The sequence below is a fragment of the Hyla sarda genome, chromosome 8 (genome assembly GCF_029499605.1).
Source record: "Hyla sarda isolate aHylSar1 chromosome 8, aHylSar1.hap1, whole genome shotgun sequence".
Taxonomy (NCBI): Eukaryota; Metazoa; Chordata; class Amphibia; order Anura; family Hylidae; genus Hyla; species Hyla sarda.
This window is the reverse complement of record NC_079196.1, coordinates 60,018,852-60,040,039: the sequence shown is the minus strand read 5'-3', so window position 1 is coordinate 60,040,039 and position 21,188 is coordinate 60,018,852. Positions and strand designations below refer to the sequence as shown.

The 21,188-nt window shown below is 44.1% G+C and overlaps 1 long non-coding RNA gene across 1 annotated transcript in view; it reads right to left on the bottom strand.

The window, feature by feature from the left end:
• LOC130284675 (uncharacterized) overlaps positions 1 to 17,953 on the bottom strand; it is a 106,878-nt gene extending 88,925 nt beyond the window's left edge. Inside the window, exons 1-2 of the long non-coding RNA XR_008847116.1 lie at positions 17,897 to 17,953; positions 16,679 to 16,864 (exon numbers count right to left, since the gene is read on the bottom strand). This is a non-coding gene — a long non-coding RNA (uncharacterized LOC130284675). The remainder of the gene's footprint in view (positions 1 to 16,678; positions 16,865 to 17,896) is intronic.
• Between the last annotated feature and the right edge of the window lie 3,235 nt (positions 17,954 to 21,188).

The window sequence follows — 21,188 nt, the reverse complement described above, 5'->3', positions numbered from 1 at the left end:
TTTGGAAAATTCGTCAAATCGGCCGAATCAAATTTTTGAAAAATTTGCCCATCTCTAATCACTACCTAACCAGTATTGAGCACTTGAGAAAGTACTTTTCATATATTTCTGGCCTTCAGGTTAAGCACAATAAATTATAAGCTCTTAATAGTTCAGTCCCTCACTCTATGAATTTTGAGATGCGATGGAAGGAAGACAAGAGCCAAGATATGAGCATTACTTCAACTTCTTGGTCTACTTCTTTTTTTTGTAGGTGAACTTTGTTCCCTTGAGAATCAAATTAAAAAGGGATTGGGCTTTTGGGCTGCTCTGAACATTTCCTGGTTGAGACTGAATGTGGCCAATAAAATGGTCTTGATATTACAACGTTGGTTCCCTTATTATTCTTGAAACAATTACAGAGGGATATTTTACAATTTGTTGGGCTCCAAGGGATGGTGTGTGACACAGTCTAGTTTACATGCTGCTAAGGTGGATGGTGTTTTGGCTCCCTCTAATATGCTCAAATATTATTCTGCGGCTTGTTTTGTTTTTGCCATTGGTACACCTCTGTAGGAAGTCTTCTATTTCTTAGTGGGAGGCAGTGGAAACTTTGGCATCCCTCTCTATTCTGATCTAGCTCTTGGTCTGGGCTCACTAGGAATCACTCCACTATGTTATCCACTATCCCTCTCTTCTCTTCTTATCTGTCTCTCTAAGATAGGCTGAAAATATCTATTAAATGGTTTCACCTCATCTCCCTGCTGCTAGACTGCTTCAGGACTCAACTTTTGTCCCTGGCCTACATCCGCAGTTGTTCTTATGCTGGATTAATAAGGGTTTACATCGGAATGAAACTATATATTACGACATGATTATTCTTTAAAGGGTTTACAATCTATTATGCTAATATTTTCATATACAGTAGTCCCTAAAGTTACAATACTAATTGGTTCCTGGACAACCATTATATGTTGAAACCATTGTATGTTGAGACCATAACTCTATGGAAACCTAGTAATTGGTTCTGTGGCCACTAAATGACATCCAAAATTAGGAAAAAGTGAGGATTAAAGAAAAATAAGGCGATAACTAATATAAATAAAGTCCTTACATATAAAAGTAAGAAAGAGCTGTTACGTTCTCCTCTCTGCAGCGCCCCCGTCAGACCCGCTGACCGGGAGCGCTGCACTGTCACTTCCGGCTCTCTAAGATTTAAAGGGCCAGTGCACCACTAATTGGTGCATGGCCCAATCAGTGTAATTAGCTCCCATCTGCTCAGGCCTATTTAAACCCACTTCCCCTTCCTGTCCTTGCCGGATCTTGTTGCCTTGTGCCAGTGAAAGCGTTTTGTGTATGTTCCTAGCCTGTGTTCCTGACCTTCTGCTGTTGCCTCTGACTACGACCCTTGCTGCGTGCCCTGACCTTCTGCTACTTCCGACCTTGCTCTTGCCTTGTCCTTCTGTACCACGCCAGTCTCAGCAATCAGTGAGGTTGAGCCGCTACTGGTGGACACGACCTGGTTGCTACCGCCGCAGCAAGACCATCCCGCTTTGCGGCGGGCTCTGGTGAATACCAGTAGCAACTTAGAACCGGTCCACCGGTACAGTCCATGCCAATCCCTCACTGACACAGAGGATCCACCACCAGCTTGCCGAATCCTGACAAGAGCTTCTGGGAGCTGTAAAAGCAATGTCTATGTTCAGTACACGCAATATCCTAAAAAAGTTAAATGGAAACGCCCATATCTGGGGTCCAAAGGAGCAGCTAACTGTTGCACAGGTAAAGAGTAGTACAGAACATGTAATACCTGTAGGGAGGCACTAGCAGACAAGAATTCAGTGCCTACACTTCAGTAACACAGGAGTTTTACCAGTGAATGCCCATTCTGATTGGTCGGTATTTCCAGCCATTGACATGTTTCGCAGATCTGGACTGTCCGTAGCATTCTATGTTGAGTATGGTTTCAAGTTACAATGGTCCAGAAAAGACCATAGTATGTTGAAATTATTGTATGTTGAGGCCATTGTAAGTTGAGGGATCACTGTAAACTGAACTAAGAAAAAGAGCGAATGGCAGGATATGGTTGTCCGTACTACCTCTACAGACAAAAAAGGACAAAAAAAAATGGTAACCCCTTAATGACGCAAGATGTATATTTATGTTGTGTCGGCTCCCGATATGTGAAGCACGCTCATGGGCTGAGTGTGCTTCATACCCTGTAGGTCCCCGTTGCAGTTAGCAGACTGATGTCCAGTATCGGGCTGATGTCCAGTATTAACCCTTTAAACGCCACGATCAAAGTTGATTGCGGCATCTAAAACGGGAGAAAACTGTTGCCGGTTAGCTCAGCAGGCTGATCAGGACCATTGTGGTGAAATCCCGGCATCCTGAACAGCTGAGAAGACAGCGGAAGGCTTCTTACCTTGCTTCCCGCCATCTAATCGTCGCTCTGCTGCTCCATGTCTGAGATCCAGGCTGGAGCAGCAGAGCACCGATAACACTGATCACTGCTATGCTATGCCATAGCATTGATCAGTGTCTGAAATCAATGTACGCCATGTTATAGTCCCCTATAACATTGCAAAAAAAGTGTAAAAAAATTGTTAATAAATGTGATTTAACCCCTTCCCTAATAAAAGTTTGAATCACCCCCCTTATATACCACATACGTGGTATTGCCGCATGCGTAAATGTCCAAACCATAAAAATGTATAGTTAATTAAACGGCACAGCCAATGGCGTACAACCGTACACATAAAACATTTCAAAATCTAAAATTGCGTATTTTTGGTCACTTTGTATACCCTAAAAAAAAAATGTATATAAAGCTATCAAAAAGTCCCATCAAAACAAAAATGGTATTAATAAAAACTTCAGTTGAGGGTGCAAAAGAGCCGTCAAACATCTCCGTATGCGGATAAATAAAAAGTTATAGGGGTCAGAAGATGACAATTTTACAGATACTAATTTTGGTGCATGTAGTCATAATTTCTTTTAAGTAGTAAAATAAAATAAAACCTACATAAATGAGGTATCCTTGTAACCATATGGACCTACAGAATAAAGATGTGGTGTCATTTTTACCAAAAAGTGCACTGTATAGAATCGGAAGCCCCCAAAAGTTACAAAATGGCATTTTTTTTCTAATTTTTATCCACAAATATTTGTTTTTATGGTTTCTCATTATAAAGTACAATTGGGGTTGCAAAAAATAAGCCCACATATGGGTCTGTAGGTGCAAAATTGAAAGGATTATGATTTTTAGAAGGTGATGAGGAAAAACGAAAATGCAAAAACGGAAAAACTGTTTCCTTGGTTGTTTTCCCTTTTGGTCAAGTGTAGTTACTACAGTATTATCAATTTAATTTACCACACAAAATAATCCTAAGTATAATTATATCAAAGAAGTACAGGCTACTAGTCTCCTAACAGAAAGTAGACCAAAGCCATTAATTTTTTTGTCTAACGTGTTTAGGACCTACTAACTCTTTCCCCGACAGAGGGAAAGGAAGAATCAGGCATATTGGATTTCAATTGTCTGATTCCTGGGAAGATAAGGCTACATTCACACTATCATTGCGCCCCATCAAAAATTGTCGTCATTTTGAGGCAACAGCGGGTCAAAAGACAGTGCAAGCTGTATTTTTTCTCCCGCTATTTTCCCCAGCGGCAGTCACACTATCGTGTGATAACAGTAGTGTAAAAAGGGCCTAAACCACCGCCAACGAAGCAGTAAATACAGTGGTCCCTCAACATACGATGGTAATCCGTTCCAAACGGACCATTGTTTGTTGAAGCCATCGTATGTTGAGGGATCCGTGCAATGTAAAGTATAGGACAGTGGTCTACAACCTGCGGACCTCCAGATGTTGCAAAACTACAACACCCAGCATGCCCGGACAGCCAACGGCCCCGACCGTCACCGCTGCCCTGGATGTCGCCCTCCTTCGCTGTCACCGCGTCCCCGGGGTGTCCCCGACGCTTCGGCAAGTCCTCTGCTTCCCCGGCATCTTCTCTCTCTGTTGCCGCCATCACGTCGTTACGCACGCCGCTCCTATTGGATGACGGGAAGGTGTGCGCGCGACGTGATGCAGTGATGGAGAGCGCCGATGATACAGAGGATCCCGAAGAAGACGCGCCGGAGCCCCCAGGACAGGCAGGAGACCATCACCGGAGCACACGAGGCACCGTAAACGGCTATTCAGATAGCCGTTTATGCAATGGCCCCGACATAGAAAAGCATTGTATGTTGATGCTGCCTTCAACATGCGATGGCCTCTGAGAGGCCATCGTAGGTCGGGGGTCACTATACAATTATTTGGGCTCTTTTGACAGTAGTATCAATTTGTCACAATGATAACCCAGTCCAGAGAATCAAACAAACCATCTGCTGTGAATTGCTGTCCATTTTCTATACATGTCTTCAAATGTATCACAGAAAGAAAACGTGAATATTTGTCTCTCTGTAGCTGAATAAATTGTTCTTATTGTGACATTGTATAATTGTCTTAGGTCAAAGCTTTTCCTTACAACAAGTAAATCTGAATTTATGATTAAAACCAATATATTTACTATGTTTTTACAAGATAAATTATTTTCATAATTTAAGCATGGTTTCGTTTTAATGAGAATTTCTGGTTCAGCTCGTGTGAAACCGTAAGACTGCTGAGTTGGTCAAGAGCGCTGTCAAGCAGAGAATTGAGATAGATGACCTCAATACCTAATCTTTTCTCTTTTTTTCTTATGTCCTATGCTACTTAGTTTTTTAATAAGTCCAGGGAATGAATAAACAAAATTGCTTGTTGAGATTCAGGGCAAAGTGCAAGACAAAAAAATGAACTGCAGGAGAGACAATGTGGAATTCAGCAAAGTGCCTGTATACAGCATTCCATGTATAGAGGACGGCATAGTTTAGTTACAGTAAAATGCATACTGTCAAAGGAAGAATGTCATATGTGAAACCCTCAAGGCAGTAGGCATGTGACTGGGAATCTCAAGGTAACCAAGAGTTTAGCCTGGCCTATATATTAATTTCATCCGGCACTGCAGGCTAAACTCATTTGTCTTGGCTGATGTTCTGCATTACAAATACCTACATACTATAACTAGTACTTTCATTCTAAAGTGTTCATACGGTGACAACTGTGCATCTGGCACTGATCAGATGTAGCCCATTTATTGTATAATAGATAAGAAGAGAAGTCATATTAGACTTTCATGAACCTTGTGTCAGGATCCGGACTGGCATGCGGAGAGGACACAGGTGGTGGATCCTCTGTGTCAGTGAGGTGATGGCGTGGGCCGTACCAGGGGAACGGAATCTAAGGGGTTACTGGTTTTCACCAGAGCCCGCCGCAAAGCGGGATGGACTTGCAGCGGCAGGTAACCCCCAGGTCGTTCCACCCGATAGCGACTCAACCTCACTGACAGCTGAGACAGGCGCGGTACACAGAGACAAGGCAAGAGCAAGGTCGGACATAGCAGAAGGTCAGGGCAGGCAGCAATGGTTCGTAGTCAGGGGAAACGGCAAGGGTCTGGATACACAGGCTTGGGATTCACAAATCGCTTTCTCAGGGCACTAGGGCAACAAGATCCGGCAAGGACAGGAAGGGGAAGTGGGTTTTTATATGTTTTGAACTGATTGGGCCAGGCACCAATTAGTGGCGCACTGGCCCTTAAAACTTCATAGAGCCGGCGCGCGCACCCTAGAGAGGGCAGTGAAGGAGGACATGGCGGGTAAGAGACCTGGGACGCGGTCCGTGAGCGGGCATATCCCGTCCCACGAATCGCGTCCCCACCGGTGGGAGTGGAGCAGCGCCCGCGGTCAGCGGCCCTGACCGGAGCGCTGGAAGCAGGGAGACGCCGTGAGCGCTCCGGGGATGCAGCGGGACCCGGAGCGCTCAGTGTTACAGTACCCCCCCCTTAGGTCTCTCCCTCTTTTTGGAACCCAAAAATTTATAAATGAGCTCCTTGACATAATAGACATCCGAGAAGCCAGAGACAGGAGCAGGAACAGTGACCTTGGGAGAAAAGCGGTTAAGCACAAGAGGTTTGAGAAGAGACACATGGAAAGAGTTAGGAATGTGAAGAGAAGAAGGAAGATGAAATTTGTAAGAGACAGAATTAATTTGATTCTTGATTTTAAAAGGACCGAGGTGGCTAGGACCCAAATTGTAGCTAGGGACACGAAAGCGTATGTATTTGGCCGAGAGCCACACTTTGTCCCCAGGGAGAAAGACAGGAGGAGTTCTTGTCTTTTTATCTGCATGTCTCTTCATTCGAGACAAGGCCAGTATGAGCGACTTTTGAGTCTCCTTCCAGATAGCGGAAAAGTCCTGGGTTACTTCATCTACGGCAGGAACTCCAGAAGAAGTAGGAATGGGGAGGGGGGGCAGAGGGTGACGGCCATACACCACAAAGAATAAGGATTTGGCGGAGGATTCAGAATTTTTGAAATTGTACGAGAATTCAGCTCAGGGCAGAAGGTCGACCCAATCATCTTGGCGGCAGGAGACAAAATGTCGCAAGTAGTCACCAAGAATCTGGTTTACTCTTTCCACTTGTCCGTTGGATTGGGGGTGATAGGAGGACGAGAAATGTAATTTGATCTTTAATTGATTACAGAGAGCTCTCCAAAATTTTGACACAAATTGAACGCCTCTATCCGAGACGATATGCGTGGGAAGCCCGTGAAGACGAAAAATCTGCAGAAAAAATTGCTTCGCCAACTGTGGCGCAGAAGGAAGGCCTGGAAGAGGAATGAAGTGAGCCATTTTGGAAAAACGAGCAACGACCACCCAGATGACGGTGTTGCCATGGGATATGGAAAGATCTGTAATGAAATCCATGCAATTTGGGACCATGGTTGCTCAGGGACGGGCAAAGGATGGAGGAGTCCAGCAGGCTTCTGGCGAGGAGTTTTATCCCAGGTACAAACAGTACAAGCCCGAACGAAATCAGTGACGTCACCCTCCAGTGTAGGCCACCAATACAGACGGGAGATTAGCTGAATGGACTTTTTAATGCGAGCATGACCAGCCAGGTGAGAAGAATGCCCCCATTTGAGGATCCTGAGGCGAAGGCGTGGAGGAACAAAAGTCTTTCCATGGGGGGTTTGCCCCAGTGAGGCTGGAGCAGAGGAGACCAGGCACTCAGGTGGTATAATATGCTGCAGAGGGGCTTCAGACTCGGAGGCATGAGAGGAACGAGAAAGGGCGTCAGCTCTGACATTATTGTCAGCGGGATGGAAGTGTATCTCGAAGTTGAAGCGGGCAAAAAACAACGACCATCTAACCTGGCGAGGATTCAGACGCTGAGCGGACTGGAGGTAAGACAAATTCTTGTGGTCAGTGTAAATGACAATGAGGTGTTTGGAACCCTACAAAAGATGTCTCCACTCCTCGAGTGCTAACTTGATGGCCAGGAGTTCACGATCTCCAATAGAGTAGTTCTTTTCTGCCGGAGAGAAAGTCTTTGAGAAAAAAACCACAAGTAATGTTACATCCGGTAGCGTTTTTTTGCAGAAGTATGGCTCCGGCTCCAACTGAGGAAGCATCTACTTCCAGGAAGAATGGCTTCAACGGATCAGGTCTGGTCAAAACTGGTGCAGAGGCGAAGGCAGCTTTGAGACGTTTGAAGGCCTCATCCGCTTGTGGAGGCCGCGACTTTGGATTAGCATTCTTCCTAGTCAGAGCCACAATAGGGGCCACAATGGTGGAGAAGTGGGGAATAAACTGTCGATAATAGTTGGCGAATCCCAGGAAGCGTTGGATAGCACGGAGTCCAGAAGGGCGTGGCCAATCCAAAACCGCCGCCAGTTAATCTGGATCCATTTGAAGCCCTTGGCCAGAGACTAGGTAACCTAGGAAAGCAAGACAGTTGCATTCAAAGAGACATTTTTCAAATTTAGCATTTCAGGTGGTTTTCACAGAGTCTTTGGAGAACTTGACGGACATGACGACGGTGTTCCTCTAAGTTAGAGGAAAAAATCAAGATGTCATCCAAGTAGACCCCAACACAGGTATACAATAAGTCCCGAAAGATCTCATTTACAAAGTCCTGGAAGACTGCAGGGGCATTGCAGAGCCCAAAGGGCATAACTAAATATTCAAAATGTCCATCTCTGGTATTGAAAGCGGTTTTCCACTCATCACCTTTACGGATGCGAATAAGATTACACGCGCCCCTTACGTCCAGTTTGGTGAAGATACTTGCTCCGCGTAGACGGTCAAAGAGTTCAGAGATCAAAGGCAGGGGATAGCGGTTTTTGATGGTAATCTTGTTTAAACCGCGGTAGTCAATACATGGGCGTAAGGATCCATCCTTTTTAGAAACAAAGAAGATCCCCGCTCCAGCAGGGGATGAGGATTTCCAAATAAAACCTCTCTTTAGGTTCTCCTGGATATACTCCGTCATGACTTGAGTCTCTGGGGCTGACAGAGGGTAAATCCTGCCACGGGGCGGAGTGGTACCAGGAAGAAGGTCAATGGGACAATCATAAGGTCTATGTGGAGGTAAGACCTCTGCTTGCTTTTTGCAGAATACATCTGAATAGTCCTGGTAAGCCTTGGGAAGGTCGGTAAAGAAGAAGCCTCAGGGGTTTGACTAGTGGAAGCAGGTGTGAGACATCGCTTGTGACAAGCAGGACCCCAACTTTTGATCTCCCCGGTGGTCCAGTCGAGGGTAGGAGCATGACGCTGGAGCCACGGCAAGCTGAGAAGAACTTCAGAGGTGCAGTTAGGCAGAGCGAAAAATTAAATTTTTTCATGGTGAAGTCCAATGCTCATGGGCAGGGGTTCAATTCGGTAGCGCACAATGCAGTCCAATTTCTCTCCGTTTACTGAAGAGATAAAGAGCGGCTTGACGAGACGGGTTACTGGAATACTGAACCTATTAACGAAAGAGGCCAAGATAAAGTTTCCTGCAGAACCTGAGTCCAAGAAGGCCACTGCTGAGAAGGAGGAGTTGGCGGAAGGAGAAATCCGAACAGGTACAGTCAGACGTGGAGAGGCAGAATTCACACCAAGTGTCGTTTCACCCTTGTGAACTAGGTGCATGCGTTTCTCCAGACACGGAGGGCGGATAGGACAGTCTTTTAGGAAATGTTCGGTACTAGCACAGTACAGGCGCAAATTCTCGTTTCGGCGGTGAGTCCTCTCTTGTAGGGTCAGGCGAGACCGATCCACTTGCATAGCCTCCTCGGTGGAAGGCACAGGAACAGGTTGCAAAGGATATTGGAAGAGAGGAGCCTGGGAGAAAAACCGCCTGGTGCGAACAAGATCCTTTTCCTGACGAAGTTCCTGGCATCTTTCCGAGAAACGCATGTCGATGCGGGTGGCCAAATGGATGAGTTCTGATAAATTTCTCGTGCGGCCAGGACATCTTTGATGTTACTGGATAAGCCATTCTTGAAGGTCGCGCAGAGGGCCTCATTATTCCAGGATAGCTCTGAGGCGAGGGTACGGAACTGGATGGTGTATTCACCGACAGAAGAACTCCCTTGGACAAGCTTCAGCAAAGCAGTCTCGGCTGAGGAAGAAGGACTGGATAGTAGCGGTGGCGGGATCGTTGCGGTGGCGGGATTGTTGCGGTCCCAAAGCGGTGTGGCCCATGACAAGGCCTTTCCAGACAGGAGACTGACCACGAAAGCCACCTTAGACCGTTCAATAGGGAATTGGTCCGACATTATCTCCAGATGTAGGGAACACTGGGACAAGAATCCACGGCACAGTTTAGAGTCCCCATCAAACTTGTCTGGAAGAGACAGGCGGAAACTGGGAGCAGCCACTCGCTGCGGAGGAGATGCAGGAGCTGGCGGAGGAGATGGTTGCTGTAGTTGCGGCAGAAGCTGTTGCAGCATAACGGTCAGTTGAGTCAGCTGCTGTCCTTGTTGGGCGACCACGGTGGTTAGGTCAGCGACACTAGGCAGCGGGACCTCAGCGGGATCCATGGCCGGATCTACTGTCAGGATCCGGACTGGTATCTGGAGAGGACACAGGTGGTGGATCCTCTGTGTCAGTGAGGTGATGGCGTGGGCCGTACCAGGGGAACGGAATCTAAGGGGTTACTGGTTTTCACCAGAGCCCGCCGCAAAGCGGGATGGACTTGCAGCGGCAGGTAACCCCCAGGTCGTTCCACCCGATAGCGACTCAACCTCACTGACAGCTGAGACAGGCGAGGTACACAGGGACAAGGCAAGAGCAAGGTCGGACGTAGCAGAAGGTCAGGGCAGGCAGCAATGGTTCGTAGTCAGGGGAAATGGTAAGGGTCTGGATACACAGGCTTGGGATTCACAAAACGCTTTCTCAGGGCACTAGGGCAACAAGATCCGGCAAGGACAGGAAGGGGAAGTGGGTTTTTATATGTTTTGAACTGATTGTGCCAGGCACCAATTAGTGGTGCACTGGCCCTTAAAACTTCATAGAGCCGGCGCGCACGCGCTCTAGAGAGCGGGGCCGCGTGCGCCGGGAGGGCAGTGAAGGAGGACATGGTGGGTAAGAGACCTGGGACGCGGTCCATGAGCGGGCATATCCCGTCCCACGGATCGCGTCCCCACCGGTGGGAGTGGAGCAGCGCCCGCGGTCAGTGGCGCTGACCGGAGCGCTGGAAGCAGGGAGATGCCATGAGCGCTCCGGGGATGCAGCGGGACCCGGAGTGCTCGGCGTTACACCTTGTGTACGTGACCATATAAAATGGGTTATCCCAAGATCAAAAGCTGTCACCTATCTACAAAAGAGGTAATAAGTGGCTTATCAGTGAGGTCTCTTGTCCCCCGAGTACATGGACTGGCTGATTGCATGCTTGGCTGTGTCAATAGGACTTTCAAATGTAGCTTGATGAAGGATGCATGCTGCTTCTCCATTTAATCAGGTGATATGGAACCTCTGTTATTTTTAGGTTTTAGGACATTTTAAGTCCCAAGAAAAACAAAAGCACATATAAAGAACATACCATAGTAATATTGGAGTAAGCAAATAATAAATGCCCTTCACAGAGAGGTAAACCCCACATGCAATATACAAAATACATAGAAATAACAAATATAGTATTCCCAAGGTAAAAAAAAAAAGCATCACTATTGAAGATATCTGATTGCGGTGGTCCTGCTGCTGGAACCCCCGCGATCTTCGTACAGCACCTGCGTTTTGAACGAACCCCGGGTTCTGGCGGCAGTGGTCGTGATGTCACGCCATGCCATCTCGTGATGTCACGCCACGCCAACTCCATGCATGTCTATGGGAGGGGGCGTGATGCCGGGTGCCGCACGGAGATCTAGGTGATCCCAGCGGCGGGACCCTCCCGCGATCAGACATCTTATCCCCTATCCTTTGGATAAGGGATAACATTCCCAGCAGCAAAGTACCCCTTTGAGGATCCATGCTGCATACATCTGTATTATGGTGTCCATAGAAATCTATATGGCCATACTGTACCTCCATCAGCCTCCAAATCCATTAAGTATACCATATTAATATATAAGAAAAAATATTGTGCTATGCTCTTTTGTATGCCATACTATAAAGGCAACTTATGGAGGCAATATAATGCAGGACAGATGATGCCAAGTTCCTTGTTAATGGGAATGTATGGATAAAAAAATGTTGCCATCCAGGTTGCATTCACACTCACAAAACAGCTATAATGAGCATCTCTCACCCTGGAGGACCTAAGGAGTGGTTCCCTCTGACTTAAAGCACCATGCCACATATTTATGGCATGGGGTGTATTCTGTCTGTGAAGCAATTGCAGAATCTGGGTTCTCTTCATAGACTGTGAGCAATGGCTGCTATCATTAGTCCGCACTGACAGTCAATGATTAACATTAATAATTGCGCTGATGTCCATCATTTAACCCCTTAAGTGCCCTGATCAATAATGATCACAGCACCTGAGAGCCTGAATGGCATATTTGCCTCAGGAAGACTTTACTAGCAGAGTGCAGATCTCACTGATCATTGCTATGCACTAGCATAGCAACAAACAGTAAACGTAATGCCAGCAGTGCTTACAAAAGAAAAGTCCCCTAAATAGACTTAAAAAGGGTAATATATATATACATATACGGTGGGGCCAAAAAGTATTTAGTCAGCCACCAATAGTGCACGTTCTCCCACAAAAAGATGAGAGAGGCCTGTAATGTTCATCATAGGTATACCTCAACTATGAGAGACTTGAAAGAGAAATAAAAATCCATGACATCACAGTCTGAATTTTAAAGAATTTATTTGCAAATTATGGTGGAAAATAAGTATTTGGTCAATAACAAAAGTTCATCTCTATACTTTGTTATACACCCTTTGTTGGCAATGACAGAGGTCAAATGTTTTCTGTAAGTCTTCACAAGATTTTCACACACTGTTGCTGGTATTTTGGACCATTCCTCCATGCAGATCTCTTCTAGAGCAGTGATGTTTTGGAGCTGTCGCTGGGCAACACTGACTTTCAACTCCCTCCAAAGGTTTTCAATGGGGTTGAGATCTGGAGACTGGCTAGGCCACTCCAGGACCTTGAAATGCTTCATAAGAAACCACTCCTTCGTTGCCCGGGTGGTGTGTTTGGGATCATTGTCATGCTGAAAGACCCAGCCACGTTTCATCTTCAATGCCCTTGCTGATGCAAAGAGGTTTTTACTCAAAATCTCACAATTCATGGCCCAATTCATTCTTTCCTTTACACTGATTCGTCATTCTGGTCCCTTTGCAGAAAAACAGCCCCAAAGCATGATGTTTCCACCCCCATGCTTCACAGTAGGTATGGTATTCTTTGGATGCAACTAAGCATTCTTTCTCCTCCAAACAAGAAGAGTTGAGTTTTTACCAAAAAGTTCTACTTTGGTTTCATCTGACCACATGACATTCTCCCAATGCTCTTCTGGATCATCCAAATGCTCTCTAGCAAACTTCAGATGGGCCCGGACATGTACTGGCTTAGGCATGGGGACACATGCTTATTTGCATGATTTGAGTCCCTGGTAGCATAGTGTGTTACTGATTGTAGCCTTTGTTACTTTGGTCCCAGCTCTCTGGAGGTCATTCACTAGGTCCCCCCGTGTAGTTTGGTTATTTTGTTCACCGTTCTTGTGATCATTTTGACACCATGGGGTGAGATCTTGTGTGGAGCTCCAAATTGAGGGAGATTATCAGTGGTCTTGTATGTCTTCCATTATGTAATAATTGCTCCCACAGTTGGTTTCTTCACACCAAGCTGCTTGCCTATTGCAGATTCAGTCTTCCCAGCCTGGTGCAGGTCTATGATTTTGTTTCTGGTGTCCTTCGACAGCTCTTTGGTCTTGGCCATAGTGGAGTTTGGAGTGTGACTGTTTGAGGTTGTGGACAGGTGTCTTTTATACTGATAACAAGTTCAAACAGGTGCCATTAATACGGGTAACAAGTGGAGGACAGAGGAGACTCTTAAAGAAAAAGTTGCAGGTCTGTGAGAGCCAGAAATCTTGCTTGTTTATAGGTGACCAAATAGTTATTTTCCACCATAATTTGCAAATAAATTCTTTAAAAATCAGACAATGTGATTTTATGAATTTTTTTTTTTGCATTATGTCTCTCATAGTTAAGGTATACCTATGATGAAAATGACAGGCCTCTCTCATCTTTTTAAGTGGGAGACTTGAAGAATTGGTGCTGACTAAATACTTTTTTGTCCCACTGTACATATATATATACATATATATATATATACATATATATATATATATATATGGATAATATATATTATGTAAAGCCCCTACACCCAATAAAAGTAAAAAAAAATAAAAAAATAAACATATTCAGTATTGCTGTGTGCTGAAGTGTCCAACAACAAAACAAAACTGAAGTTTCAAATTATTATTTTTTTTTGGTCACGTTACATACACGATAAATTATATTGACTAACCGAATAAAGGTACTGCATCAGTTTTTTTTTTTAGTAGTTAAATTTTTTATTCAATTTACCAAATTACAAAACTCAAGGACAAAAACAAAAAAAATTATTGCATTAATCACCCTTACCCTCCCCTTTCCCCTTCCTACAATACATAATCGACATAGGTGGCAGGGAGCCAGGAGGCCGAAATCAGCAATATTTTATCATTCATTTGCCTAAAAGCCCCCAAAGTTTTATCTTTTAATCATTAATCCTTTAACCCTTTAATTATCTACTATTCATGACCCCCTAAATTCCTGCCCCTTCACATCACTCTAAAAAAAGGGAAAATTTAAATTTTCCTTTTCTCTCTCTTCTTCTGTTCTTAACCTTCTAATCTTAAAGGGGTACATTATGGGGAGAGATGAGGAGAGAGAGAGAAAGAGGTATAGAATTTAAAGGGGTTATCCAGGTAAAAACTTTTTTTTATATATATCAACTAGCTCCAGAAAGTTAAACAGATTTGTAAATGACTTCTATTAAAAAATCTTAATCCTTTCAGTACTTATGAGCTTCTGAAGTTAAGGTTGTTCTTTTCTGTCTAAGTGCTCTCTGATTACACGTGTCTCGGGAACCGCCCAGTTTAGAAGAAGTTTACTATGGGGATTTGCTTCTAAACTGTGCGGTTCCCGAGACACGTGTCATCAGAGAGCCCTTAGACAGAAAAGAACAACCTTAACTTCAGAAGCTCATAAGTACTGAAAGGATTAAGATTTTTCAATAGAAGTAATTTACAAATCTGTTTAACTTTCTGGAGCCAGTTGATATATAAAAAAAAGTTTTTTCCTGGATAACCCCTTTAAATTCTATACCTCTTTCTCTCTCTCTCCTCATCTCTCCCCATAATGTATCCTTCCATTCTCCACATATTATTATACCATTTGATACTACTAGGACAAGTAGGGGATATCCAATTTTTTTTTTTTACTGTTTATTTATCATTTTATTTTTCAATAAAACATTCATTTTAACAAGAAACAAAAAGAGTTATAGAAAGAAGAAAAAAAAAAAGAAGAATTCTTGCGGCGGCAAGAGTGTGGAATAACACAAAATATCCAGGCAAAACTGTCAGAATATAATAAGAATCCCATATCTATGTAGCTTTAAGTGTTTACCGTGTCTCTATAAGTTTAGAGTAACGGTATCCAATTTTTAACGATCAACAAACGGGCGTAGAATAGCATTCTCAGACGTCTTACCGTATATACTCGAGTATAAGCCGAGTTTTTCAGCACGATTTCTCGTGCTGAAAACACCCCCCTCGGCTTATACTCGAGTGAACCCTCTGCCCTCAGTGGTCTTCAACCTGCGGACCTCCAGATGTTTCAAAACTACAACTCCCAGCAAGCCCGGACAGCCATCGGCTGTCCGGGCATGCTGGGAGTTGCAGTTTTGAAACATCTGGAGGTCCGCAGGTTGAAGACCACTGCCCGGGCCTTCGTCATCATCCAGCCCCCCCTTTAGTTTTGTACTTACCTCCACTCGGCGGGGCGTTCAGGTGAGCTGGTCCGGGCCATCTGTGCTGCAGGACTGTCCGGCGGATAGTTGTTCCGGGCTGTCCATCTTCACCGGGTAGGCCACTTCTTCGTGCTTCGCGCCCGGCCCCGGAATAATGACGTTGCCTTGACGACGACGCACAGAGACGTTGCTCATGAACGTCCCTGTGCGTCGTCGTCAAGGCAACGTCATTACTCCGGGGCCGGGCGCGGAGAAGAGGCCCACCCGGTGAAAATGGACAGCCCGGAACGACTATCCCTCCCCACCGGACGGTCCTGTAGCACAGATGGCCCGGACCAGCTCACCCGAACGTCCCGCCGATCGGAGGTGAGTACAAAACTAAAGGGGGGAGGGGGGGCTGGATGATGACGAAGGCCCGGGCAGTGGTCTTCAACCTGCGGACATCCAGATGTTTCAAAACTACAACTCCCAGCATGCCTGGACAGCCGATGGCTGCCAGGGCATGCTGGGAGTTGTAGTTTTGGAACATCTGGAGGTCCGCAGGTTGAAGACCACTGTTAAATCAGACATTGACAAGTGGCGATGATGAAGGGGTGGTGTGGGATGATGACAGGGTAATGATGAGGGGGGGGGTGATGACAGGGTAATGATGAAGGGGGGATGGTGACAGTGTAATGATGAAGGGGGGATGATGACAGGGTAATGATGAAGGGGGGATGATGACAGGTAATGATGATGATGAGGGTGTTAATGACGGGGGTCTGGATGATGACAGGGGGGATGATGTATTTCCCACCCTAGGCTTATAGTCGAGTCAATAACTTTTCCTGGGTTTTTGGGGTGAAATTAGGGGCCTCGGCTTATATTCGGGTCGGCTTATACTCGAGTATATACAGTATTTTAATTTTTTACTAGTTTGTATCCTCAAATCGTCTCCCAAAATTGCCATCCTAGGGGAGAATTCCATACATACACTAGTTATTTCTCTAATTTTACTAAATATAACTTTCCAATATTCAACCATCTCTGAACAGCTCCATTATATATGAAGATGTCCTGCTTTTTCTTTTTTACACCTATTACATCTACTATTCTTCCTTAATTCTATTTTCTCTAAAAAAAAAGACGGTGTGTAGTAAAGTCTGACCCAATCCTTAAGGCCAAATTGGCCCAATCCTTAAGGCCAAAATGGCCCTGAAGGGGTTAATTTGTACAATTAAAAAAAATATATATAAAAAAAAAAAAAATATATATATATATATATATATATATATATATATATATAAATATAATTTTTTTTTACCAGAAATGTAATTCTCACCAATATCTGTGTGGACAGTAGTGTGGACATTTCAGATGTTGTCTATTCTGTATTTCGGCACAGTGTATCAGCAGATTGTTCACCACCATACTCTTCTTTCATGCCAAGAGAAACGGGCATCAATAAGATTTTTTGTGATGTGACATGACAGATCCACAACGTGGTAACCAGAAACCTTGCAGCTTTCTAGAATAGGAGGAGACAGGAGTTACCAATAAATCAGGATAATTAATCTTGCAATAAAAATAATTGTTTACTGTTAAAAGAAATGTATCATGCATTCCTCAGCAGACAATAAATTATGGACTTTCTCATTAGCACATGAATTGATTTCCTCTAATTTCTGAGAAGCACACAGGCATGGGACTCGATTAGGTTTAAAATGAACCATCCTCTTGGCCGATCTATATATGCAAAGGTGACTACACTGCTCATTTCTTCCAGCTTTCTGGATGTGCTGGAGTAAGGTGAACAAGACAATGGGAGGTCAATTCAGATATTTTCTACATGAATACATGTATAACTTTTCAGTCTGGGCTCCACAGCAAATTTAAAGTGTATTTTTTTTGCTCATTCCAATGTATATATATATATTTTTTACAATGTGGTGCTTTTCACTTTATTAGGGTGCGTTCACACTGTGGAATCTCCGCTCACTGAATTCAGTGAGCGGAGATTACGTCTGGCAGACGCCGCCGAAAATACTTCGGCGCTAGGGCCGCGGGGCACTATTGATGGCTATGCAGTGCTCGCGGAATCCGCGCAAAGAATGAACATGTTCTTTCGTTGCACCGAACAAGTTCACACCGCGGAATTCTGCAGGAATTCCGTAGTGTGAACGTACCTTTAGTCTGGTATTTTGTGTCTTTTTTTCTCCTATTACTTAGAAATAGAAGAAAACACAAAGGAGTTGTACATCTTTTGTAGTCTTCCATCGTGCACTTAAAAGGAGCACATGTGTCTTAAAGGGTCATTTCACACTTAAAACACTTATCCCCTAGCCATAGGTAAGGCCTCTTACACACTACCGTTGTCACAAGTAGTGTGACAGCCGCCGGGGAAAATAGCATGAGAAAAAATACAGCTTGTATTGTCTTTTTCTCCCGCTAGTCCTGCTGAAAAACAGTGGCACCCGATGGACCACACTGACTATAATAACCCGCTGTTGCCCATTGCGCCCTGTAAAAATGATGAATGAAGCAACAGTGCACGACTCACCTGCTCCATTCCAAAACGTGACATTGGTTCCTGTTCTTGAGATTGTGGGGGGTCCCTGTGGTCAGGCCCTCTTGTGATCTGACATTTATTCCCTATCCTGTGAATAGAGTATAGGTGTTTTAGTTTGAAATATCCCTTTAATGGTCTATTCACACAGCAGAATTTACGTTTGCGGAATTCCGCCTCATATTAAAGCCCAAGCTGAAGAATTTCAGAAGGTTGAATGGGAGTGTGGAATCCCGTAGAAGTCTATGGGCTTTAATTTGGGGCGGAAATTCTGCCGTGTGAATAGACTCTCAAGCTATCCCTACAAACTAGATAGCTGTTAGCTTGTTAGCTAAATCTCCTAATCCCCTAATATACATGCACACTTGGCTAGGCTAAATGCACGTTTTTAAGGTAAACTGTTGCCACACTCCACTGATGGCTTATTGTCTCTAGTGTTGAGCGGCATAGGCCATATTCGAATTCGCGAATATTCGCGAATATATGGACGAATATTCGTCATATATTCGCGAATATTCGCATATTCGTTATATTCTCGTTTTATTTTCGCATATGCGCATTTTCGCGTATGCGAAAATTAACATATGTGAAAATTAGCATATAGGAAATTCGCATACCTGAAAATTCGCATATTCGAAAATTAGCATACACTAATTTTCGCAGATGCGAATTTTCGCACGCCAGTCTCACACAGTAGTATTAGAGCCTTCTTTACACCACACAAGCTGGAAGCAGAGAGGGGTGATCACTGTGATGTGTACTGTGAAAAAAAAAAAAAAATAAATAAAAAAAAAAATGAAAATTCGTAATTACGAATATATAGCGCTATATTCGCGAAATTCGCGAATTCGCGAATATGCGATATTCGCGAATAATATTCGAATTGCGAATATTCGCGAGCAACACTAATTGTCTCTACTGAGAACAATAAGATCAAGAAGGGGAAATTCAACATGCCTTATCTTTCAGGAGGCCACCATACACCTTTGATGGCCAACTGATCCTACTGTATTTGGTAGGTTCTCCTGACAGTATCTATGTATGGCAAACCTAAAGGGTTGTGGACTCACAAGCCCATCCCCTTTGGTCACAGTATGTAGACAATGTTAAGGAAATATACCTTGCTTTTATGTATGGATCTAGTGTTGAGTAAATTTACAGTTCAGCTAAATCCAAACAAAGGATTTGGGTGGTTTGCTTCAGTCTGTCAGGTCAGGTTCGGGCTCTGAAAGCTATTGTTAATGAGAGTGTTTCACCTGACCACGTGTAGATGTCCTAAAAGCAAAATGCTATTGGCATCTACTGACAGGTTCTACTAAACCACAAATGGAGGCTTGGACTCCTACCAAATATCAGCTGGCATCCATAATAAAAAAATATTTAAGCACCTGTGAAGTTTTTAAAGCCAGGACAGCTTGTTCAGTAATATGCATACTGCCAATGTGATCGTAATTGCATTGTATTTGTATTGTACAGTATAGACAAACATCAAAACCTGTGTAGAGGAAAGGTTGACCAGTTGCCCATAGCAACCAATTAGATCGCTTCTTTCATTTTTCACAGGCCTCTATAAAAATCAAAGAAGCAATCTGATTGGTTGCTATGGGCAACTGCATCACTCTTCTTCTGCACAGGTTTTTTTTTTTTTTAATAAATCTTCCCCATAGTACTTATTATCTTTATGATTTAGTTTGTTTTTCCAGTTTACACATGAAAGTAAAAAAAACTTATTGACAACCCTGAATAGCTTTTAATTAATATTCATTTTTCCTTTTTGGACCCAAAGTATATGGTATAAATTGGCTTGGTATTGGCTTTTGAGACAGCCTAAATATCATATTATTCTTGTCCACTATAAAATTCGTGGGTCAGTGAGAAAATTACAACAGTTGTCTTAGTTGCCCAACAGATATATTCAATACTAGCTCGACCTCATATTCTGACCTCCTATCCCATCCTCATATCCCAACCTCCTATCTCGTCCTCCTATATCGGCCTCGTATCTTGTCCTCATATCCTGACCTCATATCCCATCCTCATATCCTAACCTCCTATCCCGTCCTCTTATCAGATCCTCATATCTCGACCTCCTATCCTGACCTCCTATCCCAACCTCCTATCCCGTCCTCATATTCCGTCCTCCTATTCCGTCATCATATTCTGTCCTATTCCGTCCTCCTATTCCGTCCTCATATCCGGTCCTCATATGCCATCCTCATTTCTCTGTGCAGACAGGAAAAGAAAAAAGAAAGCAATACGCGCCCCTGGTGAAGTACGTCACAATGGTGTGGAATAGGTAGGTGAAAAGCCACTTACTAGATAGTGTTGCGCTAAGAGCACAACACATAAGAATACATATAGATAGGCATATGGAAACTGCAGCCTAAGCTCATCTGGTCTTAGCTCCGCTGATCTGGTAGGAAATCAATATCGTAAAACTTGAGCTTTTCATGGCGCTGGTTCTCCAGGATAAGCAGTAGGACATGATATAAAGTCCAAAGGATATTTTTATTGCACTAAAACAACATGTTTCTGGTCCAAAAAGGACCCTTCCTCAGGTAAGGTGCTTACCTGAGGAAGGGTCCTTTTTGGACCAGAAACATGATGTTTTAGTGCAATAAAAATATCCTTTGGACTTTATATTGTGACCTACTGCTTATCTTGGAGAACCAGCACCAAGAAAAGCTCAAGTTTTTAATCCTCATTTCTCGACCTCTTATCCCGACCTCCTATCCCGTCCTCATATTCCATCCTCCTATTCCGTCCTCATATCTTGACCTCATATCCCATCCTCATATCCCGTCTTCCTATCCCGACCTCCTATCATGACCTAATATCCCGTCCTCATATCCCGACCTCCTGTCCTCCTATCTCAACCTCATATCCCGTCCTCATATCCCGTCCTCATATCCCGACCTCATATCCCGTCCTCATAACCCGACCACATATCCGGTCCTCATAGCTCGTCCTCATAACCCGACCCCATATCCCGTCCCCATATCCTGACCACAAATCCCATCCTCATATCCCGCCCTCATATCTCACCCTCATATCCTGTCCTTATGTCCCATCCTCATATCCTGTCCTCAGGTGCTACTGATTTGTGATGAAGATATTGTAAGCTGAAAATAGAAGGGGATGTGGGCAAATGGGGTTGGGTAAGGGTTAAATTAATTATCCTTTGTTTGTTGTTGACATATAAGTAACATGTTTACCAAGTTTCATGTTAATATCTTTAGTGGTTTTGACGTGAAGCTGGAACATACACACACACATACATACACAA